We start from the raw sequence: 12725 nt of genomic DNA, 5'->3' as shown, positions 1-12725 counted from the left end.
ATATTTTAAAAAGTAGTTATTTAAAATGCTAGTTAAGAATACATATTATAAAAACCAGGCAGCCACCAAATAACTTATTCAAAGTATCATTTATATGAAAATGGAGAAAATAAAATCAGATAGTAACCTCTGTTAAAATTAGAGTAGGCAACAAAAAAAGGAACAAATAATGATTGGAATGAATAGAAAACGGTTATGGAAATGTTAGATACTAACCAACTATAATGATAATCACATTAAATGTGAGTGATCTAAAAGTAATGATTGAGAGATTGCATGATTTTTATTGACTGAAATTTGTTAATGCATACTTATGTTCCAAATGTGGTCTAACTTGATACACATTCTGGATGATATTAAACAGATACTCAGGCATTACATAATAGTAGAAAAATTATAATTCAAAAGACTAAAATGTTGTTTTTTATCAGTTAATTGAAGGAATGGAAACTTTCATACATTTGTTGTCAACTGCAAGTTAGCATAATTACACTGGGTAACCAGTTCAAATTCTCCACACTATTTGAAAATACTCATTTTTATTGCCTCCTGGGGACATAATTAAAACACATGATCATGGCACCAAAAGATATGTATGAAAATATTTATGAACAAATTAGTGAGAATATCAAAATATCATAAGAAAAACATAAATAGTAGAATGAATATTTTGAGGCATACTTTATATAATGACTACAATCATTAAAAAATAAAATATAATTTTATAACGATACATTTAAACACTAATAAATCTCAGAAACATCTTTTTGAGAAAATTATTCAAGAACATAAATGGCACACTTTACATAATGATAACTCATGGCTTTATAAGTTAAGCAGTTCTTCAAACTGGAATGGAGAGAGAAGTAGTGATCAGGAGGTAAGGTGAAGGTGATACTCTATATGGGATGCGGGTGAAGTTCCATTTCTTGACCAAAGTGCTAGTCATCTGAACATGTTTGTTTTGTGTAGTAAACTTGACATTTTTTTCTCTATGTTACACATAAATTTAAAAAGAACATCAATTTTAAAAGTACTTCTATAATTGCCTAAATACACTGAGTGACTCATTTTATGGTCATTATGCATACTATGGTTATTACTTAGTTTTTAAGTGAGGATTGGCTAGCATGAATACTCCTCACACTCTCACTGCTGATGTTTCTACAGATAATGTAGTGCCTCCAACCTTCATTTTCTTCCTCTATAATAAGAAGTAATTTAAAATTTATTTTCTGTCTAAATTTTCAAGATAACACATATCCAAAGAGTCTCAAATTAAGATCCTTGTTAAAATCTGTATTTTATTGCATTTCTAAATTACATACAGGTGTTGATTTTTAATGTACATTTTAAAACTATTATTCCTAAGGACACAAAGAGAAACACTGAGCATTCAATCATTGTGTAGTATTAGGGTTAATAATCCATTCTTATACTAAAAGGCATGCAATCAGTCCAGTCATGGAGAGATTCACAATGAGAGATACCTTTGTCAAGAGTTTTCAACATTTATAAAATAGTGTCAAGTAAGCAGAGGAGCAAGCAGCATAAGTGGACATGAATATACAATAATATCTTTACAACTCAGCCAGGTCCCCAAGGGGGCTAACCCAGCTTCTCTTCATATTCAATAGGTATTTAATACCTTCTAATATTTAAAAAAAATACTCTTTATTATGGTGACTTGTTTCACATGACTATCAAACTCAATAATGCCCTATTATCTATCATCTCTAAATGACAGGCATAGCTCAGTTTAGCCAAGAAAGCATCCTACTTCACAGATTTTGACTTGTGATTAATACAATTATCTCTTCCATTATAAGGAGAACATATTATATTGGATGGTTTTGTTTCCTTCAGCAAAGTAATTTTCTGCATGACCAGCAATAATGTAATGTGGGGTATTTCAATAAGAGGCAATTATTTTTAAAATTAAACATTAAACAGAATTCAGATTATAATAATATGGCAGAGATGTGCATAAAAATATGAGTTGCTTTAAAAATTGTTAACCCTGCAACATGCTTTTGTATGGAGCAGTGCATTGATGAGGATATGACTACAGTAGAAGAGATTGCTGCATCTCCAAGAAATGAGCACAATAATGAAACCGACATGGTGATACTCCCCTTACGTCCTTCTGTAATTTCATGTGCTAGATTACTTTTATTTCTGAAATACTCTTATTATTAGGACAAGGAAAAATTTATGAAAAAGACACATGGTATTAATACTTTGCTTTCCAAAGAGAAAATGTTGGTATTTGCATGTGGAATGTTATCAACAATAAAAAGTGTGTTTGAGGTAAATTAGGTCCTACATTGCACTATGGCCAAATAGAGCTTACAGATCTTACAGTAAGGGTATTGGGATTTGGAGACTGACAATGGTGACCTCTGAAAGATATCTGGGGTCCAGTGTTCTTTATTTGCATTCCCTATGTCCTACTGTGAAGACAGAAAGCTATCTTACATAGAGCTACTGCATTTTATTCCTATGCTCCTAATCCTTTCTTGAAATTAAATTTCCTATTTGAAGATTTGGTAGGTAAGATTTTGAAAATAGACAAGAATAACATGTAGAAAGAGTTGAGAGAGGGGAAGAGGAATACAAAAGGCATTGTGTCAGAAAGAGGACCCTTCCTGTTTGCAAGCAAATTATTCCCTGAGTCCAAAGGATTCTCAGTTTATTCCTGTATTATTCTATCCTCAAATTCCTTCCTTGCCTCTATCACCATAGAAGAATGCTCCGAAAAAGTTAAAATAAATAAAAGTAAGATATTGTCATTTTAAATTGCTTCATTGTTAATCTGGAAATATACATACTATGTCAATTTCAAATGCAATTTAAATGATTATCCTATTGAATGATCTCTTAAATGGTGAACGGTTAACATTTACTGAGTTCTTACAGCTTAGTGGGCCTTATGCTGAGTATTTTGTATGAAAGACCACAATGTTGTGCATCTTGACCAAACTATTTAAAGTTCCTACATTACCCTCACAGTCCAAAATCCCATGTGTTGGCTCCTTTTATCCATAGCTCTTATTGACAATGTGCTCCAAAGTTATAAATGTTTTGGCAATTTGGTCTAAAATTCTAAATTTCTTTTGAATCAATAAAGATTTAACTTAGTGACAAGAGAACATCACCTATTACATGAACTTGCAAAACCTTCCCTACCAACCACATCAATTTTAATTTATACTTTCTAATATTAATTTAGAAAGAAAAGAACAGTTTTGAAACACAGCAATATTAAATAGAATGGTTGAATTTGTTTTCTACCTCAAAGTCATGCTCATTGAAATGTTCAAAATTTTATTAGCACTATTGACAAGAAAATCTTTAGAAATCCTGCCACTAGGTTAACCTTATCTTTTATAAATGATTAAGGTTCACTGTTATTAACAGTGCCCACAGGCACATTTTTTGTGTACTGAAGAACATTTGTGTTTTTATTTCCAAAGTACTCACATCCTTCAATAATTTCCATTTACTATATTTTTTCTCAAAATTATTTTTAGATTTTAATATATAAGAGAAAGTCACCCTCTCTATTACAAAATTGCAAGTATTTTTCCAATATTATCAGTGATATTTTCAAATAAAGTACTTTGCTATTTATAGACAAAATTATTAATGTAATGATAATTATACTCTTTAGCTTTCTGGGTTTTTTAATTTTAAAAAATGGTGGGTTTTTTTTTTCCTATTTCAACATGTTTAAAACCCACATTTAAATCTAACTTTAATATATGTTCATTTTTAATATAAGAAAGGAAAGATATTTAGAAATAATAATCATTGTCTTCAAATAATTTAACATAATTGGAAAGATAAAAAGAGGAAAAAAGTAAAAAAGGTGTAAAATACAAGAAACAATAGCTATCCCAGGGCAGGCTGAGTCCTTTGGCACCATGTGTAAGATGAAGATGAAACCTGGAATCCAGTGAGGTTGGGCTTCAGATGCTACTTTAAAGATCTTTGTCTACAAAGAGAAAAAAAGAAGAGAGATGTATAATGCAAAGGACTAATATAATAAAGCTGCTATGACTGAAATATATAACGCCCCTCTAACAATTTATTTAATCTTATTTTTCTAAATTTGAAACATGGTTGAGGCATTATAGTGATCCTTATTGCAAAAGGTGTAATTTAGCTGACAAGAATTTAATCAGGTATCCCATGTACACATCATTTTAGTTTAAATTTTTATCTAGCACTTGCCTGTTGTTTACTATTTATAGACGACAGTAAATGATGAAATTTATGACAAAGTCTAACACTTAAGTACACATGAGAACCAAAAAAGTTAAGATTAACTTTCATCTTTAAAGCTATACAGTTCAACTCATTGTTGCTTTTAATGAAATATGTGAAGATTACAGGAGAGAAATAGCTAATGAAACACGAATGATAATATAAATGAAGAATTTAACTGATTTTTGTCAATGTATGATTCAAGATGGACAAAAGTAATTTTCACTGATAACATTCAATTTAATTCCTTCATCTTTCAAGAAGAACATATATTAATGGAAACTTGGTTAGTGAGAAGATTTTATTATTGGTATAGTCAGATGAAAATGAGGGATATTTATCATTCAAACATACTTTTGAAATCACTGATAACAGCGAAAAACTTTATATACACAAGTATGACTTGAGCCTCAGTGTTAACCTTTGGAGCATTTTATTTCATTTGCAGGAAAATGAATCTATATACTGACAAAATTTTATTTTCTTTGTGTGAGGAAATTTTTATTTCATACCATAAGAAGAGATTATAATAATATCAAACTTATAAATAAACTAGGTATGTAAGGCATTTTCCCAAAGCACTTTTTAAATTTTTATTTTTATTTTAGTTAGAGATAGACACAACACCTTTATTTTATTTATTTATTTTTATGTGGTGTTAAAGATCAAACCCAGCACTTTGTGTGTGGTAGGCAAGTGCTCTACCACTGAATCACAACTCCAGGCCCCCAAAGGCATATATATTTTTTTACCATTGTCCCTACAATCATTTTCTCAATTAACAAAAAGCCACTGGTGCTTGTGCAGTATAGAAGTCCTCATTCATGGCACTGGAGTGAATGTGACAGCTACAACACAATATAGTCTTTGTTACTATATGGTTATCTGTTAAGAATGGAAAAAAAATCTGTGTATTAGTCCTACATCTTTCTCTAGTTTTAAATTTTTGTTTACATTAAATTTGTTCAGTATTGGCTCTGGAAGAACCTTGATTAACCCATATTTTGGACTGTGTGTCCATCATATCTCCCTGCTATGTCAAGAATCCAGAGAAAGGAATGAAGGTAATAACTTGTGTCAAGTTTCTTGTTCCTGGGGCCATAGGAATGACTGTTGGTCCCCAGAGAACCATGGGCAATAGTGAATGCAAAATACCTCATCCAGGAAATGAAATTTTTAGAATTAAGGACAAACAGGAGATTCTACGAATAAAATAATAACTAAAATAAATAATAACTATACTCTAAAGGATGCAGTCTAATGGAGCAAGGAATTTTCCTGATACCCCTAAATCTAGACAGATATTTATCTTTGAAATTCTGACAGAAAAAAACACGATTTCCCAAATTATCAGAGAATCTCAAAATTATGAATCTTCTTGACTAGCTCAATATTCTTCAGCCTCATTAATATGGATACTCAAATTTTAATAAGTTGGACACAGTTGTAAAAGTTGTAGTCTACAGATAATATCCATGTACTTTAAAATGCCAAAAAAATAATTAGGACAGTATTTGGTCATTGTAATATTTGTATCTTTTAATGGGGTTTAAGTCCTTCACAAATCATATGCAGGCTTGCCTAATTATGGACGCATCTTGTTTCTGAAATTTTTTTCTTAGAAAACTACTAACAGGTTTGTATAAAGAATACTATAGGCCTGCAAGTTAGGCAGACCTGCGAATCACCAGCAGATCAGGCCCAGTAACTGCGGAGCGGCAGAGCCACCCCTGGGCCTGCAAGATAGGCGTACTTGCCACCCACCGGCAGGTCAGGCCCAACAAACTGCGGAGGGGCACAGCTGCCCCACGAGCCTGCTAGGTAGGCAGAACCCTGACCACCGACAGAACAGGCCCAGAGGCCAGCCAGACACATCGCCCTGCCCCGGTTGGGGGAGGGGCAGAGCCGCCGGGCGCCTGCAAGGTAGGCAGACCTGCGTCTCACCAGCATATCAGGCCCAGCAACCCGCGGAGCGGCAGAGCCACCCCCGGGCCTGCAAGGTAGGCGCACTTGCCACCCACCGGCAGGTCAGACCCAGCAACTCTCGGAGGGACACAGCTGCTCCACACGTGTGCAAGGTAGACGGAACGGTGACCACCGACAAAACAGGCCCAGTGGACAGGCAGACACATAGCTCCGGTTGGGGGAGGGGCAGAGCCGCCGGGTGCCTGCAAGGTAGGCAGACCCGCGACCCACCAGCAGAACAGGCACAGCAATCCACAGAGTGGCAGAGCCACCCCCTGAGCCTACAAGGTAGGCAGACCTGCGACCCATCGGCAGGTCAGGCCCAAAAACCTGCGGAGGGGCACAGCTGCCCCACGTGCCTGCTAGGTAGGCTGAACCGTGACCACCAACAGAACAGGCCCAGCGGCCGGCCAGACACATCGCCCCGCCCCGGTTGGGGGAGGGGCAGAGCCCCCACCAGCGCCTTTTAGGTAGACAGACCTGCAACCGACAGACAGAACAGGCCTAGCGGCCAGCGGAGGGGCAAAGCCACTGCTCACGCCTGTAAGGTAGGCGGACCTGTGACCACCGAAAGAACAGGCCCATCGAAAGTACAGGCACAGCGGCCTCCCGGCGTGGTAGGCACATTGCCTCAATTGGAGGAGGGGCAGAAACACCGCCAAAGCCTGCAAGGGAGACGTTGCAGCTATACAAGAGCAATATAAATATATAGGGGGGAAAATCAATAACGCAACAGTTACACCAAGCAGAAAGAAACGCGATCAGTATGAAAAGACAAAGAAAGAAAGGACCACAAGCAATGCAGGTCAACTCAACTTTAGAAGAGGTAATATCTGCAGCAGATGGAATGTCAGATAAAGAATTCAGGATATACATGCTTCAGATGATCTGGAGTCTCAAGGAAGACATTAGACAGCAAAATCAGACAATGAAAGACCACTTCGACCACTTCGACAATGAATTACATAAACAAATCCAAGAAGCAAAAGATCAATTATACAGGGAGATAGAGGTTATAAAAAACAAACAAACAGAAATCCTGGAAATGCAGGAAACAACAAACCAACTTAAAAACTCAATTGAGAATACTACCAGCAGAGTAGAACACTTAGAAGATAGAACATCAGACAATGAAGACAAAGTATTTCAACTGGCGAAGAACATAGACAGCTCAGCAAAGCTGTTAAGAAACCATGAGCAGAACATTCAAGAAATATGGGATAACATAAAGAGACCAAACTTAAGAGTCATTGGGATACAGGAAGGTATTGAGGTCCAAACCAAAGGAATGAGCAATCTATTCAACGAAATAATACGAGAAAACTTCCCAGACTTGAAGAATGAGACAGAATCCCAAATCCTAGAAGCCTACAGGACGCCGAATGTGCAAAATCATAAGAGATCCAAACCTAGACACATTATAATGAAGATGCCCAACATACAGAATAAGGAGAGAATTTTAAAAGCTACAAGAGAAAGGAAGCAGATTACATTTAGGGGTAAACCAATCAGGATAACAGCTGATCTTTCAACACAGACTCTGAAAGCTAGAAGATCCTGGAATAACATATTTCATACACTGAAAGAAAATGGGTTCCAACCAAGAATTGTGTATCCCACGAAATTAAGCTTCAGGATGGAAGATGAAATTAAAACCTTCCATGATAAACAAAAGTTAAAAGAATTTGCAGCTAGAAAACCATCTCTTCAAAACATCCTCGGCAAAATATTACAGGAAGACGAAATGGAAAATATCAATGAAAACCAACAGCAGGAGGTAGTACAGTAAAGGGGTGGGAATAATCAAAGAGAAAAACAAACCATGTTTAGTAACATAAATAAACAAATATCGCTGGAAGAACAACCCATATCTCAATAATAACCCTAAATGTTAATGGCTTAAACTCACCAATTAAGAGACATAGGCTAGTAGAATGGATCACAAAACAAGACCCAACAATATGCTGCCTTCAGGAGACGCATTTGATAGGAAAAGACATACATAGACTGAAGGTGAAAGGTTGGGAAAAATCATATCACTCATATGGACTTCGGAAACAAGCAGGAGTGTCCATACTCATATCAAATAAAAGAGATTTCAAGCCAAAATTAATCAAAAGGGATGAAGAGGGACACTACATACTTCTCAAGGGAACCATACACCAACAAGACATAACAATCATAAATATATATGCCCCAAACAATGGTGCAGCTATGTTCATCAAACAAACTCTTCTCAAGTTCAAGAGTCTAATAGACCACCATACAATAATCATGGGAGACTTCAACACACCTCTCTCACCACTGGACAGATCTTCCAAACAAAAGTTGAATAAGGAAACTATAGAGCTCAATAACACAATTAATAACCTAGACTTAATTTACATATATAGAATATACCACCCAACATCAAGCAGTTACACTTTTTTCTCAGGAGCACATGGATCCTTCTCAAAAATAGATCATATATTATGTCACAGGGCAACTCTTAGACAATACAAAGGAGTAGAGATAATACCATGCATCTTATCGGATCATAATGGAATGAAATTGAAAATTAACGATAAAAGAAGTAAGGAAAAATCATGCATCACTTGGAGAATGAACAATAGGTTACTGAATGATCAATGGGTTATAGAAGACATCAAGGAGGAAATTAAAAAATTCTTAGAGATAAATGAAAACACAGACACAACATATCGGAATCTATGGGACACATTGAAAGCAGTTCTAAGATGAAAATTTATTGCTTGGAGTTCATTCCTTAAAAAAAGAAAAAAACAACAAATAAATGATCTAATACTTCAACTCAAAATCCTAGAAAAAGAAGAGCAAAACAACAGCAAAAGAAGTAGAAGACAAGAAATAATTAAAATCAGAGCTGAAATTAATGAAATCTAAACGAAAGAAACAATAGAAAAAATTGACAAAACTAAAAGTTCTTTCTTTGAAAAAATAAATAAAATCGACAGACCCTTAGCCACGCTAACAAAGAGAAGAAGAGAGATAACTCAAATTACCAGGATACGGGATGAAAAAGTCAATATCACAACAGACACTTCAGAAATACAGAAGATCATCAGAAATTATTTTGAATCCTTATACTCCAACAAAATAGAAGATAGTGAAGGCATCGATAAATTTCTTAAGTCATATGATTTGCCCAGATTGAGTCAGGAGGATATTGACAACTTAAACAGACCAAAATCAATTGAGGAAATAGAAGATACTATCAAAAGACTACCAACTAAGAAAAGCCCAGGACCGGATGGGTATACAGCAGAGTTTTACAAAACCTTTAAAGAGGAACTAATACCAATACTTTTCAAGCTATTTCAGGAAATAGAAAAAGAGGGACAACTTCCAAATTCATTCTATGAGGCCAACATCACCCTGATTCCTAAACCAGACAAAGACACTTCAAAGAAAGAAAACTACCGACCAATATCTCTAATGAACCTAGATGCAAAAAACCTCAATAAACTTCTGGAGAACCGGATACATAAACATATCAAAAAAATTGTGCACCATGATCAGGTAGGATTTATCCCTGGGATGCAAGGTTGGTTCAATATACGGAAATCAATAAATGTTATTCACCACATCAATAGGCTTAAAAATAAGAACCATATGATCATCTCGATAGATGCGGAAAAAGCATTCGACAAAGTACAGCATCCCTTTATGTTCAAAACTCTAGAAAAACTAGGGATAACAGGAACATACCTCAATATTGTAAAAGCAATCTATGCTAAGCCTCAGGCTAGCATCATTCTGAATGGAGAAAAACTGAAGGCATTCCCTCTAAAATCTGGAACAAGACAGGGATGCCCTCTCTCACCACTTCTGTTCAACATAGTTCTCGAATCACTGGCCAGAGCAATTAGACAGACGAAAGAAATTAAAGGCATAAAAATAGGAAAAGAAGAACTCAAATTATCACTATTTGCAGATGACATGATTCTATACCTAGCAGACCCAAAGGGAGGGCAGGAGGGAAGTCATGGTCTAGTCGCTATGACACACTGTTTAACAATGAATGTAAAGAAAACTGACTAGACCATGAATTCCCTCCTGCCCTCCCTGGAGCATGTCTTTTCCATCTCTTTGGAAAGGTTGAGCCTAACCCTTAGAACTATCTGTTAGGCTTTTTGTTGTCACTTTCTATTTGATTCCTATGAATTCCTTGTGCTTCTTTAGGCTGATTAGTATGGTGCATTTCCTGTTGGAGAATTATAATAATGTTTTCAGTTTTACAAATTTCTGAACAGATTTTTCTCAAAATTTGTGGTTTGGAAAGACGTGTTAAATTCCCCTAATAGCTAGGAAAAACTTGCATCTTGAGCCACAAGTATAATGGCCCAAAGAAGCAAACATATAAGCATATAGACCATCATGAGGTCTGCTGGATAATACGGCATTTGTAGCAGTATAAATGCAAAATAAATACTGTTTAACTAAGAGAAACATTAGGTTTAACTGCCAGTGTTCCCATAGATCACAAAATATATTTATTTTCTAAAGAACTCTGAGAAAATATTCATTTGCAATTGTGTATATCAAAATAATTTCCATTTCTTATGAACTGAGGAGTAAGTTACATATCACACAATATGTTTGTGCTTTTTTTTTTTACATTTTATGCCTCAACAGCAAAGATCTGGTCAAGTAGTTTGGTTTCCATTTGTTCATGGAAAATTTGTTTTTCTTCAATTCAATCTATCTTTAATTTCTGACAATTAAATAACCAAGACAACTTATTTTTATTCTTCTTTCATTTAAGGTAAGATCCATGAAATATCACAAAATAGAGGGCACAACGATGGATAAAAATTATCAAGCAAAAAAACTAAATTCCAAGAAGCATCAAGTCAAAAGGGTCAAAGCCCCTATACAGCTTCCTAATATCATGTAAAGGTTATGTCAATAGTGGTTAAAGTGATTGTAAAATATGGTGGAATTAAAGAATAATTAAATCATGCATGTAGAGACTGCTAAGTGTCTCCCCTATTTCCCTAACTTTCATATGGAACTCCTAATTTTTGGTGGATCTTATAGCAAACTGAAATAAAATATATCTGTCATCTGACTTTTACTCAAAGAGTGACATATGCCAGAGAACAAAAACTGAACTGCAAAATAACAACTTCTTCCAAGAAACCTCCCAATGAGCAGATGATGTGCATTTTTGCATGTTCTACATGGCTGCAAAATTAACCAACATGATGGCTGGCATTTTATTCTGGACCATGGGGATGAGATCTTTAATGGACATGAGGCAGTAGAAATTGAGAACAGTTTGGCTGATTGCTGAGTTGATTGCCTACGTGTCCTTATTACTGTCAGAGTAATATAAAATTTTAGATTTGAAACCACTATTTCTATGGCACTGGATTGCATATTCAAACACAAAATTCACAGATATGAAGTATGGTAGCAGGAGTGCTCTTCTAAAGTAAGTCTGCACTTTAGAATTGATAAAGTGGAGACAAGTAGAAATATATGGACCACAGACTGGAGAGCTATTGAGCTTCTGTGGGTTTTGGTGAATGTTCATTTGCTCTACCCTAGAAGATATATCACAGTTAACTTTGTAACATTAAGGAAAATGATCAAATTATTTTCAAAATGTGCTTTATGTTGACTTTTTAAGCTTTTCATAACAGTCTTGCAAATAATAGCAAGTTTTATGCCTAGGGTAGATGGAATAAAAGAGAGAAAGACCACACATCTTTGTAAACAAGTCTTTTCATCCTGAAATCTACTGTCAAAATATGTGAAAATTTTCATGGTGGAAATTATGAAACTTCACCTTCATCTCAAATTGCAACCAGGGAGAGAGAGTCTGCCTAGCCACAATCTTAAATGATATGTATTTCTATATAAAGATTATGACCTGGATACCAAATATGACCACTATATCAAAAGGAAAACACATAGAGCACAGAGTCTAGAAGAAGAAAGAGATTACACAAATTTTAAAAATCTGTCTAACAGTTACTTTGGCAGCATATATACTAAAATTTGAACTATATAGAAGATTAACATGGTCCCTTCACAAGAATGACACTCAAATTGATGAAGTGTTCCATATTTTTTAATCAGTCCCCCCAAACCAAACATCAAATGTTTACTCTGATATGTGCTAACTCACAATAAGTGTGAGGAGAATAGAAGTTCTGTGGATTAGACAAAGGAGAATAAAAAAAGGCATGGGAATAGGAATAGGAAAGAAAGTGGAATGAATCTAACATAAGATTGCTAAGTTTATATGTGATTATAACACAGTGACTGTACATCCACAAGACTGGGATCCTTATTAGAATAAGATATATTGCATGTTTGCATAAATATGTCAAAATAGATTGTACTTTCATGTATAACTAAAAAGAAATAAAATGAAAAAATCTGTCTAGATGAAAGCTTTCATTGTATTTATTTACAAATATTACAACAGACTAAAATCATATACAATTTGAATATGCTTTTTA

General features: G+C 34.9%; 1 pseudogene; it reads left to right on the top strand.

Annotated features, from left to right (window-relative positions):
- Nucleotides 1–12231: 12231 nt before the first annotated feature.
- On the top strand, nt 12232–12332 carry LOC143385844 (U6 spliceosomal RNA; annotated as a pseudogene).
- Nucleotides 12333–12725: the final 393 nt, after the last annotated feature.

The sequence above is a fragment of the Callospermophilus lateralis genome (assembly GCF_048772815.1).
Source record: "Callospermophilus lateralis isolate mCalLat2 chromosome 11 unlocalized genomic scaffold, mCalLat2.hap1 SUPER_11_unloc_3, whole genome shotgun sequence".
NCBI classification, from domain to species: domain Eukaryota; kingdom Metazoa; phylum Chordata; class Mammalia; order Rodentia; family Sciuridae; genus Callospermophilus; species Callospermophilus lateralis.
The sequence above is the reverse complement of the archived record's forward strand: the minus strand, read 5'-3'. Positions and strand labels throughout refer to the sequence as shown.